General features: G+C 35.2%; 1 protein-coding gene across 7 annotated transcripts in view; it reads left to right on the top strand.

Moving 5' to 3' along the window:
* The window catches only part of LOC115234691 (longitudinals lacking protein-like), a 272,992-nt gene that overhangs the window by 200,353 nt on the left and 47,209 nt on the right, over positions 1-25,430 (top strand). The window lies entirely within an intron of this gene.

Below are 25,430 nucleotides of genomic sequence, written 5' to 3'. Positions count from 1 at the left end.
ATGATATATAAATTTTACAAAATATATATATATATTATTCTTTCTTTTTTTGTTTTTGATATTTTTTCGTTACCTATGCATAAACTCGTCGGTGTGAAGACTTATTGTAGTTATCATTATTATAATACTCGTTAGAAATTAAGATTTAGACGAGCTTTATATATAAAAAGTAAGTTTTGTGTGTCAGATACACAAAAGATATCTTCAATTTTGCATCCGAAGATATTCGACTGATATTATTTATTACACGGCAACATGATTTGCCTACGTTCAACTACATAAAGTATTTGTGTTTTTTTTTTAGTTTGTAAAAACAATTTGATTGATTCATCAATCGATCAATCAGGAGTGATTCTTGTAGTTTAAGCCTTTAACATAACGAAGTGCCTTACCGACGCGTAAAGTAATTAGTTATCAAAATAATAAGTGCCAGTTAAAACGAAGATAGATAAAAAGGAAGGTAATAGAGAATATCAGGATCAAGTTTGCTGAGAGACTAGGTTTAAATCGTTAGTTTATAAGTGTGTGATTATATAATATTTTTTTACATTGTTCAAAGAGAAAAGTATGACGTATGAATTGAAATAAATTCAATTAAGACTGATAGCACTTGATGCACAAAGAGCGTGAATCATGCCGCCGTTACCGATCTAATCGTCGCCTGATCATAGCGCGATCATGTAACTTTAGATTAAACCGATAACGTCATAATTAAGATTTCTCGTATGCTCGCTGCGTTTGAAAAAAATAAATCTATATACGAAGAACATGACAATTCGAGCTATCCCATCCATCTCACCGCCAGCTACTCAAAGCTCATTTACTACAGATGATTAATTTGCACGATCGATAGAAGAACTGTTTTTCTGCGATGGTCACAATCGATTATATTAGTAATTAATAGTGATTGTAGCTGTTTTATAAAATCGACAAATGCGTTCCAAAAGATTTTCGTTCATCCAATTTTTTTTTACCCTTGCAGTTTTCAATTATATGCTACAGAAATACATAAAATTTTATAATATTCATTTCTAGGTGAATTGGCGACAGAAGACTCTGTATATATTGTAGATTACATTGAAAAAAAAATAGATAATAATTTCCGCAAATAATAATCTCCTGCAGATTTTCAATTACAACGATTAAAATGTCAATTGTTTTATATTATTCGGCAGCTGAATCGAGAGCTGTAATCGGCATAAATTGCAATTTGCATTCGTAAGAATAATTAAATGATTGCAAGTATAGATAATTGAATTAGATGACCAGAGACACAAGAAAATTAAACATATCCTAATAGCACAGCTGTCAAGTTTAGGAACATTTCTCCTCTGTAAATAACCGACTTTATCACAAATTCTTAAGCTGATTTAAGCATTGTTGCGAGAGCTATTTGAGCAATTTGAGTATCCTTCGCATCTCTTATCTCTTTTCTCCTGCCTTCTCCACCTGTACGATATCAGGGGAGCAGCATGCGCACTAACCTTTCTCGAGTATTGTACATAGAAATGCCACTTACATATCGAACTTTCATCGCTTGCGCATCGAGAGGAACATACACCGGTCGGCCAGCATCCAACATCTCGATATTCCGACGAGAACATTATGATGAATTGCTTGACACGAACGTTAGGTCGCAAATCTGTGGATGTTCCTTTCGTAACACGCAGTTACCGCTCCTTCCTCTTATGCGAAATTCATAATTAGCTGCTTGGGGCTCGAAAGTAGGGACACGAAGGACACGCCTTCCTTTTCTTCTCTATCTTTGACGAATGACCAACGTCGATCGTCGCATCGATGCACCTGCGATCGAGGATGAGTCCGCGAGGCTCGCAGGATGGGTCCGGCGATCCTCGAGCGTGGCTCCTCTTCGAAACAGCTTTCTTTTCAGGGTATGCCGAATGGTGCTCCTCCGTTCTCGACGACAACCTTGCGATCTCGATCTACTTTCCTTCGAATTATTTCTTAAACGAACGGAGATCTAGAGTACGAGATAGAAAGAGAGAGAAAGAGAGAGGAAATGGGAGAATCGCATGACGTCGAAGAGGCACGTCGAGATACCGAATCAGCGAGCCATCGATCATCCCCTAAACTCCTCGACGCCCCTTAGCTGCTAAGCTCTAATTCTTAAGCCAAAAGCGGGGAATGACGGTCGGATACTGTCGGCCGCGTTTCGAACGCTTGAAAATGCAATAAAGAGATTCCGCCTCACAACCGATTATTCGTTCCCACGGGACACATACTAATAAAGCCGGGGATCTTGTGTTCCAGCCGAGGACCTGAGCATCACCGGTCTCAAGTGGGCGGCCTGGCAGCGATGGAGCGTACCGTCGATCATGTGGCGATCCGGCGCGGGCCTTGGCAAGGGTCTCGGTTCCGGTTCATCCAATCCAGAGGGCTTCAATTGTCCGGCCTGCGGCAGGGTTTACAAGCTGAAGAGCAGCCTGAGGAACCATCAGAAGTGGGAGTGCGGTAAGGAGCCCCAGTTCCAGTGTCCCCATTGCGTCTACAGAGCGAAGCAGAAGATGCACATCGCGCGGCATATGGAGCGAATGCATAAGGAGAAGATCTACAAACAGGAGCTCGTGTAAGGGTAGTGGAGGGGAAGGGAAGGGTGGACGTCCGGGTATGCTCGTTGTTGGCGTCGTTTTCGGGTGCGGTGGTGCGTGAAGAAGATTAACCGCGGGAAGATGAAGAGAAAAACGAAGAGAAGATATGAAAAAAAGTGGGAGAGAGAGAGGATATATTTCCTTTGCGCACGACTTCCGGTCTTGGAGTCGGCACGATATCCGGATTGCACGACCTCGAAGACAGCGAAATGAAAAAAGGAGAAGAAACGAGGATGAAGAGAGTATGCCGTATGTACAGTGACGTTGAGGACGATAATGATTACGATGACGATCGAAACTGAGAGTCTTCTGCTTTTTGAGAGAGGGGACCGCCCAACCCCTTGTCACGATCTTGGATGCATATTTTTTTTATCCTTTTTTAAGGTTTATTATTATGGATCAATTTTGATTGATTATGATTAATTAATTATTATTTTTATGTAACGAGATATATGCCGCGTATAAACAAGAGAACACGTCGATTTCCTGCCTGGGGCGCCTTTTTTGGCCCAGAGACTTTATCCTCAAACCCGCGTTAAAGCCAGACAGTTTAGTCTGCGCCCAGAATCGCTGACAGATTTCACGTATTTGTTTTTTTACCATTAAGATCATAATATTGACGCGACCTGTGGGATCGAGATGAGAACGGAACGCTATCATATGATATATGTTCGTTCGAACAAGCGCGGGTTCGAGGTGTGATTGTTAGACAGAATTTTTCTCTCGTAGGGCCCGCCCCGGGTCGGATTGAGACCGTCCGGTAAACCGGAGCTCTTCCATAGCAACCATTCTGGTCACACTGGTTCCATATTTTTAAACGGGCGCAGCCGTGCGCGTGTGGCTCACTGGGGACATAAAAAAAAACGGGAAAGAAAGGGGAAGGGTGATAGGATGGATGAGAGAGAGAGAGAGAGAGAGAGAGAGAGAGAGAGAGAATATTCCGAAGAGATCAAACACGCGGCCACGTCAGCAAATGTCTGTCGATCCGATACACGTTATATGCGCGACATTTCGGTATCGTACATGTCAATATCACCGACTCTAAAGAACGCTGGGAAGATAGATCCTCGGAGACTGATCTCCGAAGACGAGCCCGAACCTCACCTCTTTCAGATCTGACTGGCGATCGCGCTATAAATTTTATAATATGCGAATGTAAGTGACGTTAGAGGTAAACACATACAAAAACAAGTTAAAATTGAAAATCTGATCGCTTACACTGCCAGTCTAGGTTTACCCTGTAAACTCTTCTGGTCGATAGAGAATAATTATTATGCTTCTTGTTGCTCTTTTTTTGCAGTGTGAGTTTTTTGTTTATTTTAACGCAATTTTAGTGTGTCAATTTCGGAACAAAAGCGAATTAAATCTGTACAAGTAATACGCGGTTTCATATTTAAAGTGATTCTTACGAATTGTAAAATTTATTGATCTATTTTTTGAATCTTTTATTTACCTTCTAATTCTACTCATTTGCTGTTACTGAACATACTTAGCTCAGTGAGAAATTCATTATAGATTTTTTAATATATTTAAAAAAATATATCAGTAAATATATAATCTCTATATTTAAAAATTTCTAGTTATTTATGAAACTTGCGGGGCAGGTGTTTATAAAATTTTATTATGTTTATTAGAATATTTAGAGAGTAAAACGTGTTTTATATTGTTTAGAAATGCACGGCAAAATTTATTACAAAATTTATTACGAAATTATATTTTTTGGTATAGTAATGTATTTGATATACACAATGTGTGCATATATATGTATACAATATTTATTGGAAACATATATATTTCGTAAGTTATTTCAAAAATTCTTCACGAAAATGTTATTAATAATTTATTCATTTAATATATTTAAATTGGAGAATATTGTCACGACCAAATTACGTATTATTATACATAAAATTCTAGTAAATGCGGCTTTATTATAGTTAATATAAAATTAGGTATTTTATTCGTATTATTAACATAATATTAATCACTCGTACTATTATATAATGTTAGAGCTAGGAATTATTCTAAAAATTGCACGCTTACAAAAAAAAAAAAAAAAGAAATCAAACGCGCTAAACCATGTATGGCCTGAAAGGGGTGAGAAAGTTTTTCACGGTCTTGTCAAACAAGACAGCCATTTACACTGTATTCCTCGCAGCGATGCAAGCAATCACACAAGCAATCACAGTATTAAGCACGGATTTGCACGTGTATCAGTCGCATGAATCGTTTCCTGCATTTCATTATGCTTCCTATACATTTACCTATTCGAACACATACCACATGCTAGAAAGAGAGATAAAAAAGACACAGAGAGAAAGAAAGAGGCGTCTCTGCATCTACGCGCAATGTACATGCGTATCTACACGCAACTCGCGCGTAAATGCATACATACACATCCGCGTACATACATACACATATATATTTATATACATATATATGCATATATACATATGCATGTGCACATACACACTACCGCGAGGTATTCCTATAGCATTGTGATCGTCAGACTGCCAGATACACAAACGTAGATTCCTATACGATGCATTTAAGTATATATATTTATATTATATAAAGCGTATAATTAACTCCCCTTTTAATTAAGCGTCCTCGTTAAGGCCCCTCGCGTATTCTTTCACACACACGAGTCTTTATTTTCTCCTCTCGCATTTCTCGATGCGCGCGATCGGATCGATGGACATGACGAATGGCCGTGTACCGAGTACGATGTACCGCACACAACTTTTGACAGTATATTTCTGAGACAAACTTAAATATAAAAAAACATTCTAATAAGGTATATGAGCAATTATTCGATTAAGCTTTATTTTGCTAAATTTGTTAGGCGTTTATATTATAAGATATTTATTTTATAATATAAATGATATTATTTTCTCCTTTGATCTTCTTTTTCGTGTTCTTTAGGTTTCTTGTTGATTTCAAAAGATGATTTATCACTTTTCCAATTGCATAATTGGTAACATTTTGTAAAAAGAATCGATTATCAATTAAAAGGAGATAACAATTGGTCCCAAAAGAATTTTCAATCAGTTATTCAAAGCTTAATTTGTCTTGGAAAGATTCTTACAATTCAATCAATTTAATTTAATTGAAATTGACCAAATTATATAACTTTGGTTCTCTAATTGATATTTGAGCTCGTAATCTCTCTATATATTCAGCACTGTAATCATCTAATTGTACGTTTTATTTGATTGAGATAATATCGAATCGGAGAAACACAGTTAGTGCTGAATATATGATGAGAACGCGGGTGAATTTTAATAATGTTATATAGATTGCCTTTGCCCACTAAAATCTGCACTCTGGTCGAATATTCGGTATTCGAACGGATTCGAAAGTACACGTACTCGGATGCTACCTGGCACCAGGTCCCATATTCCTACGCCACGCCAAATACGCGCGTCACGGCCGCCCGACTTTCCATACTGTAGACAATATTTATGAGACAAGCTAAACTATACTACTACTACTACTACTATTACTATATTACTGCTACTATTATTACTATTACTATTACTATTCGTAACTCATGTATACAGTTAAGTACAGCGCGACGGCTAACGCGAACGAAGCGGTAGATTTAGTTTTTTTCTTGTTGAAGGTGCGAGCAATCGCGCGCTTCTCGGCGAGCGGTGCTCGCGATCGATCCTTAAAGATTCGCGACGAAGTCTCGACTCCAGCCAAACGGCGGAACTTTACCTCCCCGAGAGGAAAGTAACGTCCTTTGAAATTTCCCGGATTTCACACGAAGCTGCAAGAGCAATCCCCGCATAATAACTGTAACTCGCGTGTTATATGAAAAGCGTCAATTGAAAATATTAATATAAGAAAAAATAATAATTGTTATATACGGAACAACTTATTCTCTCTCATGCATTTTTAAAATAATGTTTTGGTTTAATAGATAAATTAATCGTACGTTTATAAGCATTTTTAATTTTTGATTGTAGTTGAGAAATTCTTTGATTTTGACAGGTCTCTTGTTCTTTGAAACAGACAAAAATATTTGAAGTTTTAAACATTCTTGTATTCTTTCCATTGCAATTTTTCTAGGAAATTTATAAAATTGTTTAGATTTATGTAGAAAACATTAGAAGAGAGAACACAGAGTTGTTCTGTATTAAATGATATATTTCGAAAAATTAAACTTTTGTTTAATATATGGATAATATGAGTTACAGTTCTTGCAGTCTTTGTTTCAAACAGAGGAATCCTTATAGACAATAGTATACATCCAGGAAGCACGTTATTTGTGTGTCTTGACTTTTCGAAAAAGTTTTTTGATATTGATTCTATTTATATTACATATACACAAAGCACGCGTTTTTTAATACGATTTTAATATGATTTTAATTGTCAAATACTCTGAATTCAAAATTCTTTGAAATTTTATAAGAGATGTTTCAAGTTAATTATTTTCGACAAAAATATATAGAGATGCCAAGCTCTGTATCGCGAAGCTAATTTCCAAGTCCGTATCGCGATGATCGATTGATTAATTAATAAAGAGACATCTCTAATTAAATGAATCGTTACAATTAAATATACGTTCGCGATTACTTTATGACAGGAGAAATTAGATTAATTCGGTTTTATAACTTTACGTGACACTATCATTAGAAGATCGTATTTTATATTAAATTGTTATATGTTTCCATTATTTCAATGTAAAATTTTCAAAAACAATTATTTTTCTTTACGTTAACTTAATTTATATAGCTTCAGAAACTTTTTTGATAAATACTACAATAACAAAAACTATTATAAAACTATTAATAACGATAAATCTTCGCAAACTTCGCATAATTTTCGGGCAGAAATTTCCGGATCTTTATCGATATATTTAATAAAAAAAGAAAACATTTAGAATTATCCTTTTTACGGTGCCGCGCGAAATTGGGAGAATCTTAATTTGACTTCCTGGATGGATCAGCTCCGCAGCTCGGAGCAAGATGGTAGGCCAGAAGGACTCGTCTTCCGTCCAAGTGCAATAACTATTGATAATCTATCCTTTCGGTCCCGCGCTACTAGAATCAACGCGATTCGCATGGTTTTCTGAAAACCGTCGTGTCTCGCTCCAGACTTCGTCCGATCGATCGATAGCAGCCGCATGCTGATACGTATCATATAGTAAGCGAACAAAAGATTAAGGCATCAGAGAAAAAAGAATAGAAGAGAAAGATTGAGAGAAGAGATTTTCGCGAAAGAAAGAAAGAGAAAAGTGTTAGAATGAAACGAGTTCGACCAAGGGTATCGACATTAACTCGTTCACGATTGCTGCTAAAGAGAAGAAGAGAAAAGATGATTTAAAAGATCAAAGAGAGATAGACGCGGAACGCAATGCACGAGAACGGGAACGAGTACAATGTTGACGATAATGTTAATGAAGACAACGAGAGAAGAATCGTCAGTCGATGATGATAATGATGATGGCGTTACGTAGTTTAAAGAGAGAATGCGGTGACATGGTAAACGATAGAGCTAATCGATAAATACAATTATGAAACGATGATACATAGTTATTGAATGATAATTGATAATATTACTGCCTCACGAGGCCTTGATGAATGGCGGCGGTCGAAAGAGAGACGATTAGAGAGTAGATGTGGGGTTGGTTATATAAAACGGTACGGTGCTCGAGATGATTCTCGTGAGAGTAACGTCAATGGACCGCCGTCATCGACGGAGATTACTAGATTATTAGGTATATAAGAGTACTATTAAATAGATCGTAGCTCTTAACGACTCTTTTTTCTATATTTTTTCTAAGAGGAAAGGAAGGAAGCGCGCACCTGAAGCGTTTTTCTTTTCCCGCGAGAATCTGTGGTCGCGCCGATCCGAAGAGATGTGTAAAGGACAACTGTAGGGGGAGAGAGAGAGAAGGAAATAAATAGTGCAGATCGAAGGCAAGAATGTGAGTGTCAGCAAAAAAAAAAAAAAAATTCTTATATAGGCAGCAATGAAAGTGATAATTATAGTGATAAAATTGGGTGAGATAATAACATATTGCTTTTGATAGAAAGGGATGAAGAAACGATTGGAAGAGGTAGTAATGCGACGATTATTCTGTAATTAAAATCATTTTTATTGCTTGGCTAATCGAGGAACTCTTTTCAACATTTGAGACGATAAAATCGGCGGTTTAGAAAAACACGTAGAATCTCGCGGATCTCATATATTATCGAAATTTTATTTTCATAGGAAACTTTTTCATAAGAAAGCGTGTGCCTTCTTGTTACAACTGAATTTTATAACAAATATACTTAAGTGTTTATAGAAAACTTTGTCCAATTTTGTATTGAACACGTAGAATCTCGCGGATCTCATATATTATCGAAATTTTATTTTCATAGGAAACTTTTTCATAAGAAAGCGTGTGCCTTCTTGTTACAACTGAATTTTATAACAAATATACTAAAGTGTTTATAGAAAACTTTGTCCAATTTTGTATTATTAAATGCAGATTTTAAAATCAAAAAAGTTTTCGTTAATATTAAATTCAACAATTTGTCAGGCTAAAGAAAAATATCAAAACTGCTTTGAGAATATATAAAATCAAACGTAAGAATAAACATATTCAGTGTAAAGAATATTTTTCAAACATAGTTCAACTTAAATTTTATTTATTAAAAAAATATTTTTTTCTTATTTTAACTATAGTATCAAATTTTGTATCCGTTACACATGTCATAGTTTTCTAATTGTTTTAATTCTAATTTCGACAATAGAAATACCAAAATAAACGGATAAATGAATTTATATATAAAATATATGAAGAAGAGAATATATTTCCCACGTTTTAAGACTATCTTAATTTGCATTATCTTATAAAATAAACGCGCGATAATAATTTCTAGTATTCAAGTTGTTCGAGGCTTACGGATTCTTATGAAAACGACTGGAAATCAGATCTGTCGAAAATTATGAAAATGATGGGGACTGTTATCGTAACTGCTGTGCCAAGGTTTTTTCTGCGAGCTTATACTCCTCGCTCGTTGATCGAAGGTATATCGATCCATGAATAATGTTTTGCGTTTTCTATTTTTTTAAATTTTATTTTTAAATTAATTATTTATCTGATTCAATAACTTTTGGAACGCATGTTTTCTTTTTTGCAATTAATGATTATAAACCGAAATTAATGTAGTACATTTTGAAACATTACTCATTTTATTTGTTTAAAATTTAAAGTATATGTTGGCCGACATTAATTTTTTCATATACAGATCTAATCGTATTGTGAAAGATCTCTCTTCTTCAATTTTTGTAATAAAAACGTATATTGCTTTCTTCAACTATACAAGCTTTTTTATTGTCAAATAATATTATTCTTATAACACGGAGGCAACTTTTATGATTTTTCGAAGAATTAAATATTTGGTTAATCATCTTGCGTATTTAAAAGAAAAACGTTATCATGTGATCGATTTCGAGGAAAGAGAATTTTGATTCCCTCGCTAATCGGGTTTAATTTGGATTTAAGTGAATGTAATCATTATGTATTAAAATGAGCAAAGTAGAGAGAAAGAGAGAGAGAGAACGTTTTAGATAGGGAATGTGATGGATTTCGATTGAACCGCGCGCATATACTCTTCCTTCGTAATATTCTTGCAAGATTGAACTAGTTTTGTTCGATATGTCTGCATGGACTTATGGTGGCTTGCGTACTCTCGCTTAGCTCTATTCAAAATTTAAGCAAAAAGATACATAAAAAGACGAGAAAAACGATAAACGATGACAACGACGATGACGATGATATGAGAGAAGGGGTAAAACGGCGCGATCGTGTCGAGCATTGACGATATTTGTAATTCCGTATATATGTGCCTTCGAGAGAAACGATTCAAAATTCAGTGAAACTGAAAGAGATGACAGAGACGGACAGCGAAAGAGAATGAGAGATTGTGCGAGAGAAAGAAAAGGGATCTTTATAATCGTCCGAATGATTCGTTATCGCGGAATCCGCGACAATGATAACGAAGGCGACGCAGAGCGTCCACGCGAAATCATTCGGCTGGCTACCACGATTATAGATCACAGCGAGTCACACAGATATGGAGATATATATATATTATATATACATATATCATATATCAAAAAGTAATGATAATAAAGCAAAAACGAGCAAAAAGATTCGAGAAATAAAAGAGATTATGAAATTATCGTGTGAAACGCGTAGATTCGCGTGCTTGCCGTCGAATACGAAAAGCTTTGAGAAAAAAGAAGAAAAAAAAAAGAAAAAACAAGAAGAAAAATTGTGAATTATAGGACCATAGGAGAGTATGAGCGTAAGAGTAGACAAGAGAGGTGAGAAAAAATTTTGTAGGATTTGAAATATATACATATATATATATATATAAGTGAGCAAAAAATATTATATATATATATATATACATATGTATATGGATATACACAAGAGTACATAGGTGAAGCGTCGTAAACGCTTTCTCCGAATTGGTCTTTTGTGTTACTTACACAGCTTTTAATCAAGTCTAACTCGAGTCTTGCGCGTATAATAATTGGGCTTATTAATCTGTTTCTAATTAGGTTATATATTGCGATTACGGCGATCGCGCCATATGGAGCGAGGGATTCCTTGCATTTAGATATGTATGTATAATGTATTTTTTTTTCTTTTTCTTTTTGGTGTCGGTTTGGGAGATTGGGAAAACTCTAACCGAAACGAATAAACAGTTGCAAAAAGATCGATTAGAGAGCATCGTGGTGGAACTGTAGAGGAAGCAAAGCGAAACGCGATCACGGCTATTTTACTTTGACATTGATTTTTCTGCCTTTTGATTGAATTCGTAGATCTTGACGTGATAATTGCATTATTGCTTTTAATACAGTACGTGAAATTATATATTGAATATCATTGACACAGAATGCTCGATTAATTTAGAATATCTTTTATCGATGTAATTTTTTCTTAAATGTAAACATAAAAAAAATAGATAAAAAATGAATGCATCTTCAACAGAAACGATAATAAAATCGCGTCAAGAACTCGATATTTGCAGTGACTCGATTTTTAACATCCGTGATTATATTCGACGGTATATTATATTTGCAGCTAGGAACTCTCTAAAACAACATTTATCATTCTTTAATTTAAAAACAGAACGATATGTTAGATATACTGACACGTGACGCTTGTCGCTCGATTTCAGGCAAAAGAACGACATTGATCGTTTCAAGTTCTTTTTAATGCGCTCGATTTCGCTTTCAGTTTGAATTGCTCGATCGCATATCGGACCGTTGTTAATTATCGGTCTATGCAGGAAACCTCGATTACGTTCCATGCTATTCGCGACAATTTATGAGATGTGTGATATTTAGACGCTAAATTTCTTTCCAAGTCGATCGTCTGAGAAGTACAAGAACCAAAAGCGATTTTAGGATAAAAATATAATTCGGCGTTGTATAGTGAGAAATAAAAAGAAGATTTATTTTTTTTCCCCTACAAAACGCGGCGCGTTTATCGTTAAAAATTTATTTAACAATACGTTTATATGGAAAGTTACGTAGAATATTATAAGAATATCTCGTTAGGCTATAAGAATTTTCGGTTTTTGTAGTACTTCTCAAACGATCGACTACCCTCTTTCGTGTTTTGCACTTTTTGAGGGAGAACAAAATTTTTTGGTGGGTTGATTGAGGGAGGGAGAAGGAACGAAGAGCGAAGGATGAAAAGAGAGATTTATATACATGACGGAATACAGTACGAGACGCGTAAATTGTTAGACGCATGCCATCCAGGTATTTAGAAAGTACAGCGCTTTATTTTATTTTTTTTTTTAATTACTACTACTAATAAAAAGAGATAGAGAAGTATATTATTCTATATTTGCAAGTGGGAGGAAGAAACTTTATAACTGTCACGCATTCACGTTTTTCAAAATACGCGAACGGATTGCTGGCTTATGTTGTGAAATGGGCGCGAATGGACATACCGGTGAGAGCTTGTGATGAAAGAGAATTTTTAACCCTTAGAACGGTAAACCCTTCTCGACAAAATCCTCAGCTGCACATTGAGGTTCAAGACCTCAAAATTTTCATATACGCATTTCTATCAATTGTAAGCAAATAGTATGTCAATTATATAGTCAAGGCCGGATAAAATTTTAATGAAGAATTTTTTGCACTCGGGTTTTACTTTAACCAGAAATAAAGCAGGCTTTATTCTGGACGTTATTAATAATTATATATATTTATAAATTCTATAAATAGATGAGAAATAAAATATATCGTTTGATTAATTCTGAGCAAATAAATCGAATTTTCGTTAAAGAAATATTCAGTTTAAATTTACGCGAAATATTCTGTGATTAAAATTTTATTCGCAGATGAGATCAATTCTGTATCTCATCCTTCTTCCTACGAGTATATTGAGAGTCATTTTTTTTCTCTACACACACATACTATTGAAATATATCTTAAATCTCTAAAAAACCGTACAGTACAACGAACGATTGCGTGAAATGGGAAAGCAATCTATTGAACCCAGTGTGCCGTTCTAGGGTTAAATCAAGCGCGTGCGATGCACATTATTTTGATATATAAATATAGACGATCGTATAGCTTTATCATATTTTCGGCCGTACTACTTTTGGAAAGTCTATTGTTACGTTTAACGCGAAAGCGAATGATACTGGATAAGCGAGAGATATATAGAAAGAGATATATAAGGAAATAAGAAAGAAAGCGAGAAAAGAAATTACAAATGATAAGATTCTCTATTCAAAAAGTTTATATATATAATAGATATGTATAAAGCCTGCTTTATTATATATACATCGAAAAACGAATGTGCAGAATGAATTTACTAAGAGTGTACGAAAAGCGAGCTGTTTAGTTCCCAAGTGATGTAAAAGTATATTTTTAAATTTTCTAGAAAGTCAGGCTTTTTTAGATAAAGACATATATTTAAAATTGCTGATATATAATATGATATAATATTTTATGCCATCAACGTAAATTGGTGTAATTATAAGGAGATTATACAATCTTGTGGTTAAATGAATATTGTCACAAATGCACATACACCAATTGGGAATTTATGTCGCTCGAATCGCATGTGGGATTACCGGCGAGAAATCAAAGGCGAATTTCGTGGCCCTGTGATCAAGAATCGACGTTCTTCGACGATCGGGATCGGCGCTTAGATCTTAAGGTGATTGTATAGATATATAAAAGGAAATTTATATTTATGTGAACAAGAGCATGTCGCTAAAAACTGCGTGGGCGCGTAATGCCGGACAGCGCGTGACGCCTGTAATAAATAGTTTGCCGTTTCTGCGTGACGGAAAGTCGATAAAAAGAGCTTTTGTTTTTATTTTTGTTTTTGTTCTGTCAACCATATAGTTTTATTATCAGCCGCTGGATATCCCGCACGTGGAAGAACGATCGAATTCGCGCGATTCAAAGATCGGATAAAAAAGATAAAATTCTCTATTCTTTCGAGTGTGCATCATTGCATTGCGATGTGTTTTAATCTAGTCGAAATTAATAAGTTAACGTTGGCGCGCCAAAATAACAACGATAAAAGACTTTCGGAATCAAGATATGCTTTTATCATTTTATCAGCTAGGCACCGTATAAACATACACGTCTTTATCGTTTTTGGATCAACTGATAAGGGTGCTAAATACAATTCTGAGAAAAAAAAATTATCCGGTCTTTGCGAGAAATATGAATGTTAAATAAAAAATGATATAAAATGCTTTAATGATCTTTTTCGGATATTTTATTGACGATTTGTCTTCACAGGGCTACTAAAAAATTCGCTGTACTATTAGATTGGGAGAAGATTGCGTTGCAATTAAATTATTAATTGGTCCGAAGGTATGTTATATCTACAGTGTATGCGAGAAAGAGAGATAGAAAGAGTTGTGTGAATGAGAGGGAAACATGCAGGGGTGCAACGATGATGGAAGGTGAACGACGCGAAAAAAGATTGTGACTATAATTCGACGACCCATCGCAGAACCCCTTTAAGTGATTTTTCGATATTTCGCAAAAATGTGAGAAGAGAGGAAACAATTGCAGGAAATCAAGCGAGCAACTGTAGGAAATGGCGAAATAAGAGCAAATAGCGCGTATGAGAGACAGACGAGAAAGTCGAGACAAGTAGATTTTGAACCGAGAGAGCCTTGCGTTAAGTGCCTTCAAGTATGACTTAGATTTTAGGCTATAGAAGAAAAGAAACACAAAAGAGGCGCTGGGCGCGTCCAGCTGTGAGAACGGATTTTTATGGTATTATTCAGCCGGGTGTCGCCAATTCATGTGTGCAAGATTCCGGCACACGAAGCTATTCGACGTATATTTCCGAAAAAAAACCCCGATGATCTTCTTCGATTTTCTATCTTCTTCGATGGTAAATAATCTTCGATCTCTTTTTTTAATTTTTCAAATTATTTTAATTATTATGATATATAATTTAATTAAACAAACATGCTACACAAATATCGATAATAACAAATTCGTGAGATGTTCTACTTGAATTACAACAACAAGATTAATGAAGTATATAACGATACACACATTTTCAATAATAATTTTTTTTTTTTTTATTTATATAATTTTTTTGTTATAGCAATTATTAAACATGTATTTCTCTTTCTCAATTTCTTTATAAAATATCAAAAATGGCTTCTCTTGAAATGAAAATTTATTGTAAAAACAAGACATATACTTTTTGAAAAAGGAAAGTACAATAGCTGAGAATTTTTGCGACGAATAGCTCCATCGGCTGAAATCTCCGGCGGCGCCCCGCGTACACCTCGAGAAGAGACCAGTGATATTTTTTTAGAAATTATTTATTTACGCCGAAGCAGACGGACTTTACACAATCTCAACCACTCACCTTTATACTGCCAATATATCCGCTAGAACGTATTCAACCTTCGTTGTTGATCCATATTATAATCGTCCTTCGCGTGACATTTTTCTTCCCCGATCTACGCGACACACAATAACCGCAATATATGTGATCCCTTGCGCATACTGTTTTACACATCAGTTCCGTATTTATATTCCTATATAGATCATACATACATTATTTCTTGTACTTCACTTTCGTATTTTTATTATTATTATTTTTTTTTTGTAACCTTTGTTATCTTCCGCGAGACACGAGTATGCAACTCTTTCCTCGGGTTCCTTTGCATTTCGATCTTTTTTCCGTTCGACTTTAATTAACAGTACAATTATCTGTAATAAATAATAGCAATGTTTACGAATCGCGCCACGAGTGCGCGAGTAGAGCACCGAGTGCGGGACGTCGCTTCGATCTGCGTCCGAAAATCTCTTATTTTCGCCTTGATTTGATCGAACGATCATCAATGCTCACAATATCGATCCATAATATAACACAATACATTATGTGCACAGATAGTATCATAAACGCCGTTATTTTTTAAGACACTCGACGGGCGTCTCGCACTCGATTTTAAGTACGATATACTCTTAGTACAAGCACAGTACTCGACTGTACAGAAATAAATAGAATGAAAGAGCGAGAAAGAAAGAAAGAGAGAGAGAGAGAGAGAGAAAGAGAGAGAGCGAATGAGCAAGAGTGTAAGAGAGAGAAAGAGAGTAAAAGAGATAAAGAAGAACACGTAAAAATAAAAACACAATTATAATTTCCGCTCAGCGCCTCGAACGCAAAACATACTACTTGTAATCGTAACTTCTTTGTCGCCATGTATTTGCCAACGAACGATGATTTATTAATTATTATTTTTCTTTTTGCTTTCATTTTATATTAATATTATTTAGAGAGCAACAATTATTAACGACTACGCTATGATGATAACGATAATCTTTCTAGATACTTTTTTGCTTGTTTCCTTACGACAAATCCACGGCGAGACACACATACAGAAGCATACATAGACGTGTATACACCTAAGAACACACACGTTATACAAAGATCGCGTTTATTCGCGGTGAGACAATGTGATTCAGCGGAGCGCGAACTTAATCGCCGCGTCGCCATTTATTGGCGTTCGTTTTTGTATGTACGTAAGAAGAGTCGTTTGCTTAAGGAAAACTCTCATAGGGAACGCTGGGTCGGTCTCGAACTCGCGTTGAAACTCGTATCTCTCGATCGCATGAGTTGTAAAGAAATCAAAAGAAAATCCATAGAGGCGCGAGGAGAGATTCGCGAGATCCCGCGTTGATCGCGACAGACCGAACGTTCAAATTCTATTTTTCTGTCACCGTGCTTCCTTTCTGTTAATTTTTTCCGTGTACGCATATCATTTTTTGGACCTTTCAAACATTCCAAAACGCTTGTTTCCCTCTTTTTTTTTGTCAATTTGTAGAGCGCCTTGTATTCGATTTAGAGCAAAATAAAGTCTAGAAAGGCAACACTTTGCCGCGTTCTCTTCAATCCCCGTAATTCTTGTCTCTTCGTCGCAGATTGATGTGGCGATCTTACCCGCAAAAAAATCAAAATTGAGAAAAATAAAATAAAGCGAATTTTTTTCCGAGATTGTACGTTACAAGTAACATTCGACTTTGGCAACATTTTTATAATCAATAATATTCTTGAACATTTTATTTGATATTAATAGTTTTCTCAGTAATAGAGGCGAAAAGACGCGTATTATTTAAAATTTAAATGAACGCACATTTATTTAAATGAAAGTAATGTTGTTTGTGGTTTTTTGTAAATTTTGATTTTAAGAAGAAAATTAGAGGAATTTTTTCTCATTTAAAGTTAACAAACGATAATATTAGTTTTTGTACAGTTCTGTTAAAATTAACATTTTTTAATCTCTTTAATTTGTGAAAAAAAAACATTACTGCAACAATTTATAAAACTACATGTCCAATAATATCCAAAATTTTGATATTTTTTGCTTTAAAATGTAAAATATACAAATAAATAATGACTAAAATACTTTTGCAGGGTATCTACAAGGATGATAGGAGATAAAATTCGGACTTTTCAAGGATAAGATTCTTTATGAAAATCATTCAGTCATCATTTCCGCATACTGACTAATTTTATTTTTCACAGGTGCAACCAACGACGGAAGTCTCTATGGATCATCTAAGAAGACTTACGAAATCTCATCATTATTCGGATGCAACGGATGGACGAAATATAATCGACGAAATATAAGAAGCATGTGCTTCAAAGAAATATAATTATTAGAGAAATATAAAGTACCTACATTAATCTCCTAATCTTAATGTTACCTTCCCGATTATATCATTGAAAACTGACAAAATTAATTTTAAGTTACAGATGACAAATGCGATGTCAAAGAAAATCGACGAGGCAGCTTGTATCCCCAAAATTTGTGCGATTTGTCATTATAATCTAGACTCAAGGATATCTTCAATTCGTTACAGTGTGATAAGATAGCAGTAGCAGATGTTCAGCTTTGCATCTTAATAAAAAAGAATGTTTTAGAATCATGTAATATTCAAAAAAATAATTCGAATAAATTTGCTGATTCTAAAATCTTCTTTCTTTCCGCGATATAACATGTTTCTTCAATTAGTGAAATCTGATCTCATTTTAAGATACGTTACATCTCGACGGATTTACAAACGACCGCGACATATCGATTCACACCTCATACACGTTCGACAAGGGACTTTCTCGCTTAGAGATCCGCGAGAAGGTCCCCGGCCTCCCTTCCAATCAGTAGATAATCATCACCACCGAGGATCGTTTTTCTATTCCTCAATCCCGCTCCTGACGTCACATGCTCGTTGTTGCTAAGCTTGAGATCCTGAATGTCTTTTTTTCTGTTGGCATGGCCCGCGCCGTTGTAAAGAGTACAGTAATACACGCGTGGCCCCCCGAGAATCGGGGGCACCGCGCGCGTACAGCCCGCAGACCGCGCAATACTAATAGTGCCCTCGGCCCGTCTGCTTGTGTCTTTTGCAGGTTTCTTCGCCGGCCTCGGCTGGAGCGGCGACGGCTCGCGACGCGCCTCGAGAAGCGCGAACGCCGCGGCGACGACGTCGTCGTCGTCGTCGTCGTCGGCAGCGACGAGCGATGTGCCGGCGCCGCTGACGCCGCAGCGTCGTCCTCGTCTTCATTGTCCGTCGCGACACTCGGCCAGCCGTAACAACAATCATCCGGGTATCAGCGGCGGCGGCCTGGCGCATCACGATCGCCGGCACAATTGCTCGAGATGCGGCAAGAGCTACAAGAACGCGTACATCCTGAAGCGGCACCTGCTATACGAATGCGGCAAGGCGCCGTCCTTTAGCTGCCCGCACTGCGCCTTCAGCTCCAAGTACGAGCGCAATCTCAAGGCGCACATCAATCATCGACACGTCGATTTGCAGCCGGCGCTGCCCGGCATCGCCGTCGGCCAGCGGGAGACCCGTCATCAGCACGGCAGGGAGTGACTCGCCGTGATTTGCGAGGTCGCGACGTAAGAATGGGAGCGATGTTCTCGATAATTTTCAATAGAATCTCGCGATTTTCGTGATTATTCGGATCAAGTACGTTCTGAGAACGTGCATGCCGAATCAGAGTGCCAATTTTAAGTCAAACTCAGTCGGAGACTGTCGTTTTAAATATTCGCAAGATAAACGTGAGAGGTATGTGATATTTAGGTATGTGACGCGAAGAGGGACAAATTTCTCGTGTGAATATTTAAACGATATATTGACGCTTTAAATTTTCAATCTCTGATAAGTTCTCCGAATGGTCGAATTTATATTTACTATACTTTGGCCATAGAAGGGAGCTGATAAAAAATAATTTTACGAATGTTTTGATGAACCTTCAAAAAGATACCTGTAAAAAAATAGAAAAAAGATATTTCTTTTTTATTTCAAATTTTTTATTTTATTTATCTTTTATATCGACTTGAGCAACAGACAAAGGATATGGAATTTCACTCCGTTACTAAGATAAAATCGTGTAAATGTCATACAATTTCCATGTGCATGCTAATTAAGTTTCAATTAAATCCTACCATTTATTTTCTTACAGCTAAAGCAAGTGCCAAAAAATTAGTTTAGCTCAGTTTTTTAAATTGTACTCTTTGTTTTCGTATTTCTATTTTCCTATTTTGTTTTTCTTTTTTTATTTATTTTATTGTTTTATCGTTTAAATCTTTATTATTGTTTGTAATATGCAGATCTCACTCTGCGTGACAAGTAAAGAAAATAAGATAGATATTTGAGAAACATATATATCAAAAATGCGTTTTTGTCTGGCACTGAAACATTAGCGATGTGCATTACATAAGACAATATGTATATTTTAACCGCTAAATACTAAAGGTTTAAAAATTTTTTCGTTCGACATTTATTTTTCGGAATAAGATTACGGCAAGGCTTATTTGCCGTTTGTACGATATTATAACGAAGAGAGGATAGTAAACTGAGCGTTTTATCTAAGAAAACAATAAAGTAAACGTTAAAAAAAAAGAAAAGAACATTAGTAATCCGCCATGTCGTGGCGCGGAGCACTCTTGTTGGATCCCGTTTAACAATATATAAATGGATAAAAAGTCGAGTAAAAACATTGTTGAATATATTTCAGACTTGTAGAAGTTACCAAAAAGGTGTGAAAAGATCGCGCTATTCTATCTGTCGCACTTTGTATCGACAGTCGATTTCGAATTATCGCGTACGATTTGTTGATAAATATCTTGCCGAATATCACGGAACGGGTATTTTTCGTTTTTTGAGCGTTTCTTGTACGCTTTCTACTTTTTTCGCAACATACGAAAGCAGCGATTAAGAAATACTTTACTAAAAAAAAAAATAGAGAGAACACTTTTTTGGGACGTCTCCGAGTCTTTTGCAGATATTGCTAAATATTGCCCAATTATTTTTATACTAATTATAAGTGATACTAGAGTATCACTCTAGTAGGATTTGAATGATGTAGGAGACTCCACTTTGATCGTTTGTCATAAGAAAGGCGAAATTCTCAGCGCAACGAAATACTCCCGACACACGTAAATTACCGATCTTACATTAGCTCTCTAGTGAAGCCTAGTTTAAGAAGGACTGTTTGCCAAATCTAGTCAGATCACTCTGGCCATGTCGTGGCGCGGAGCACTCTTGTTGGATCCCGTTTAACAATATATAAATGGATAAAAAGTCGAGTAAAAACATTGTTGAATATATTTCAGACTTGTAGAAGTTACCAAAAAGGTGTGAAAAGATCGCGCTATTCTATCTGTCGCACTTTGTATCGACAGTCGATTTCGAATTATCGCGTACGATTTGTTGATAAATATCTTGCCGAATATCACGGAACGGGTATTTTTCGTTTTTTGAGCGTTTCTTGTACGCTTTCTACTTTTTTCGCAACATACGAAAGCAGCGATTAAGAAATACTTTACTAAAAAAAAAATAGAGAGAACACTTTTTTGGGACGTCTCCGAGTCTTTTGCAGATATTGCTAAATATTGCCCAATTATTTTTATACTAATTATAAGTGATACTAGAGTATCACTCTAGTAGGATTTGAATGATGTAGGAGACTCCACTTTGATCGTTTGTCATAAGAAAGGCGAAATTCTCAGCGCAACGAAATACTCCCGACACACGTAAATTACCGATCTTACATTAGCTCTCTAGTGAAGCCTAGTTTAAGAAGGACTGTTTGCCAAATCTAGTCAGATCACTCTGCGTCTTTTCAATGTCTTTAAATAGAGCAATCTTGATGATTTACGGACGACGAAGAGAGATTTTGACGGTACCGATGATCATTAAATGCATATAATCATTTTGTCACATAAACGCAATTTTTATAATTCTTTAATTTAATTGATTTTTGCAAGCATATAATGGTAGCTTTGTAGTTTAATCTTCAAATTTTAAATGATGATATTATTTAAAACGTAATAATCTCAATTCTTTTTTGGGATAAGAATACCCGTTAGAATGTGAAATGTACAATAGATACAGCAGTAAAATAAGGCGGATGAAAGTTATAAAACATACTGCAATTTATAATGAAAGAAAGAAACCTGTTTTATTATGATATTTTAAAGGGGTATCCGTCGTTATCGTTTGAGACAAAATAAAATAATCCTCGTCTATCGTAGAGTTGTGTGTAGATTGCGAACTAAAATATGTAGATGCATCAAAGAAATCTTCCCGCAGTTCAAAGATATAATCGTTGTCGATTTGACGTTTGATAACATAGGGACGAAGCCGATACTATATGTAATACGTGGAAGATTAATGGGCTTGTTCGCGTCTTTCGATCTGAATTAGAGTCTTGTCTAGTCTAGAAAACGGCCTAAACAGGTCGCAAACTATTCTACATTATATTAGACACATTCAAGATAGAGAATATATTTAAATCAAAAAGGTATATATTATATATATGTATTATGTATATCACACATATATATTATACGTATATGACGTAATAGCGATAATTTGCAATGATATATTACGACATAAATTATAGATTATATACTGCAATTTAAAAGAAAGGGTGCCCTTTCATGCTTGGTCGGGACAAATAATCCATCAAACTCATTTCTGTTCCATTTCAACGAAAGATTATGATATTTCCGCTGACATAAATAGCATATTGCAATTAAATACATGTGTTCGATTTTATACATGCAATAAATTCAAAATGAATGTATTTTGCATGAGAACATGTCATATATTGATCTTAAGTGATTTTATATACACATATAATCAACTACAATATTAAATTCACTCGGCTTTCCTCATATACAGCAATAAAACTTGTCTTTTATAAATTTAATTAAAGTCATGGCTCTCATATAGAATATGAAATTATTTTCTTATAGGTATTTTCTTATAGGATGAAAATTCAACAAATGTACGACAGAGATTTTCGTTTCTTTTCTTTCGTCGAAATGGATACAATATTCATTTTACGTGCCATAAAAGATTATCGACGTTAACTCTCCATTTTATTGAGTTCCGCATATTATTTTTAAGTAATAATAAAAATTTTAGTCGAAAAAAATAGATCGAAAAATGATCGATATAGAAACTATAATATAACGAGGCAACGTAAGCATTGTTTCAGACATTGCGGTAAAGAAACAATATTTGCGAGAATTTTGACGAGATAATGCCTCGCGTATGTCCGATATACGAGCTTCCTTCGAGATCCAACGAATTCGAGAAACTACTCGATCAAGGACCAAAGAATCGACGAATAACTGTCGGGATCCTAGTCAAGCCCGCCGAACAGTCTTGTCCCGACAAAGCACAAAGTGAACATTATCACAGGGCAACTGTAGTAATGTTGAAAAAAAAGATCTTGTATTTATTCTATAAATTTAGAAGATCTTTGAATGTTATGCTCTCTTTCTCTTTTTCTCTGTCTTTCTCTCTCTCTCTGTCTTTTATCATATCTATCTTCTCGTGTTTATCTCTTTTCTCTTCATCCTAGAAATTTGTAGTTTCGAGTTAAGCTCTCCTAGACATCTTGAAAAACTCTCGAATTATCCCAATTTAGATCTAAACATCGTTGACGATTGATATATATCTATACGGTCGCATCGATCTGCATCTATCGAGTACTGTCTCTAAACTAAACTTGCTCGAGTGTCCGATATTTTATGATCATGATTGTCCGATCGGTATTCCTGACTCGAGATCAGCCATCGTTTGTATCACAAACTGGTGCGCGATAATTAAAATCACGATGGAACGAGCGATGATAGATATTGCAAGTTTTTCGCGCGAAATATCGATCGGGATTGCTCGTGAAAACGGACGCGATTGCGAACCTCTCAGCTTCGACGTGCTTCTCCTTGAAAATTTCGAAAGGATCTCGATCTCACATCCGGGCGATCTTGCGTTTCCGCTGACTCGTGTCGTCTTGTATTTTCTCCTTCCTTAAGAAAATCAAATTACTGATAAGGAGATTCTCGTGTGTCGTCCAAATCGACTCCATGTGCCTAAAAATGTGATCAAAACAAGCTGTTGTAAAATGCACACGCTCACGCGTCGCATTTAATGTCTAGTTTCTTGTTGTTTAACAGGGATTCATCGATTCTTATTCATCGTCATCCTTTTCCATTTTCGGTGAAGACAAGCGATATATTTGGCATGAATAATTTTAGAGTGAATAGCCAGTCATTCGATAGGATCTATGTTTCAGCAATAATCAAAAAACTATAATAAATTTTCTACCACATATAAGACATCGCGAAGTTATTATACATTTGACATCTATTTTAAAGTTCACGGAGTGCTTTCATTATCGTTACAGATAAACCTTTATAATTGACACAGATATAACACGGACGAATCTATTATTTTGTGAGAAAATCTATGAATATTTATATCATATAAACATGAGCGATAAATAATAATTTTGTTATGATACAAAAATGCATTAAAAATGCATAAAAAACAACATTACTTATTATTAGTATCGATAAAGAAAATACAGCACAGCGAAATTGAAAACTATAAAAATGTTTTCTAAATTAGTATGAAAGGAAACCAAGTCTATTTACAAAATTTTATACTCGTTATGAAAATACACGCACGTAAATTTATCAATACAATTGTAAGTATTAGTGTTTTTTTTTTTTTCCAAAATAGATAATTTTCTTATTTTTATTATTTATGTGTTACAGCAAAATGTTTCCATGACAGAAAAGCGTTCGCAAATAATTACAGAAATAAACAAACAATTGTGCATTTATCTGTTATTTTTTCATATCTGTATGTACGCAGAACGCGACCGATTTTAATATATGTATACCAGTATTTCATAGTGTATAATATATGTAATGTCGATGTCGCACGAAACGTGAAAGCGAACGGAATGTGTCTTCCAAGTTTTTCATGTTATCGAAGCAGAGATGAATCGCACGAAATACAGCACGAGATAAAAAAAAATTGTTTTTCACGTTTAAGCGATGCGAAACGGAAACGAGATGTATGTATACACGGAAAGACTGAAGATAAAAAAGAAGGAAGTTGCGCGAAGTGAGAGGTATACATTTGTTATTATATAACGCGTAAACGCGCGATAATGAAACATACATATAGTGCGACTGTTCCAATAGATGCAAGTGATAACATTGCACTTTTTTCTCGCACGACGGCGAGAAATTTTATATTTTAAATATCGAAACTTGAAATTAATTTTTAAACATTGATACATTCTGATTATTTACATTTATATACTACTCTTTGTTATAAGTTTTCAAATTCAGTTATTTTCAAATAAAATATGATAGCGATGACGTCATAAATTTAGCAGACACAGTAATTTATAATAATTTTAATGCGATTAGTAGCATTTCCTGTCGTCGTGCGAGGTGTAATGTTTGTAAAAAAGAAAAAACAAATTGTAATTAATCCACGCGATATTCGCGTTGATTTTGCGACTTTTGTGCCAATATAAATAAGGCCAGCTATTATGCAATACTCGAGTCATCGTGCAAGCCGACGAATGGCTGTACACGAGATGCCTATAGAGTTATTTTGAAGTCACCTTATATATAGATATATAAGAAGATAAAAAAGAAAAAATATATATATACAAAGAGAGATGAAAAACACAAAGATTCTATATATATATATATATTATATATATACACATATATAAATACATACATATAGGAATACATACATATATACACAAACTATATATGTAAATATGCATTATAATACGTACATACATATGCAGGTGTATGACTTACGAACACGCGGGTGAAGCAAGTCTAAAGGGGCGAAATGTGCGAAAGCCAAAGAAATACCTCTAGCTATTAAGATGATCGATGATAATAATTAGTATGTAAGCGTTTTGGCTCCTTTCTCGTGTTTTGTGTGGGAGCTCTTCCG

This window comes from Formica exsecta, unplaced genomic scaffold (assembly GCF_003651465.1).
Source record: "Formica exsecta isolate Colony F162 unplaced genomic scaffold, ASM365146v1 scaffold201, whole genome shotgun sequence".
Classification (NCBI taxonomy): Eukaryota; Metazoa; Arthropoda; class Insecta; order Hymenoptera; family Formicidae; genus Formica; species Formica exsecta.
The sequence above is the reverse complement of the archived record's forward strand: the minus strand, read 5'-3'. Positions and strand labels throughout refer to the sequence as shown.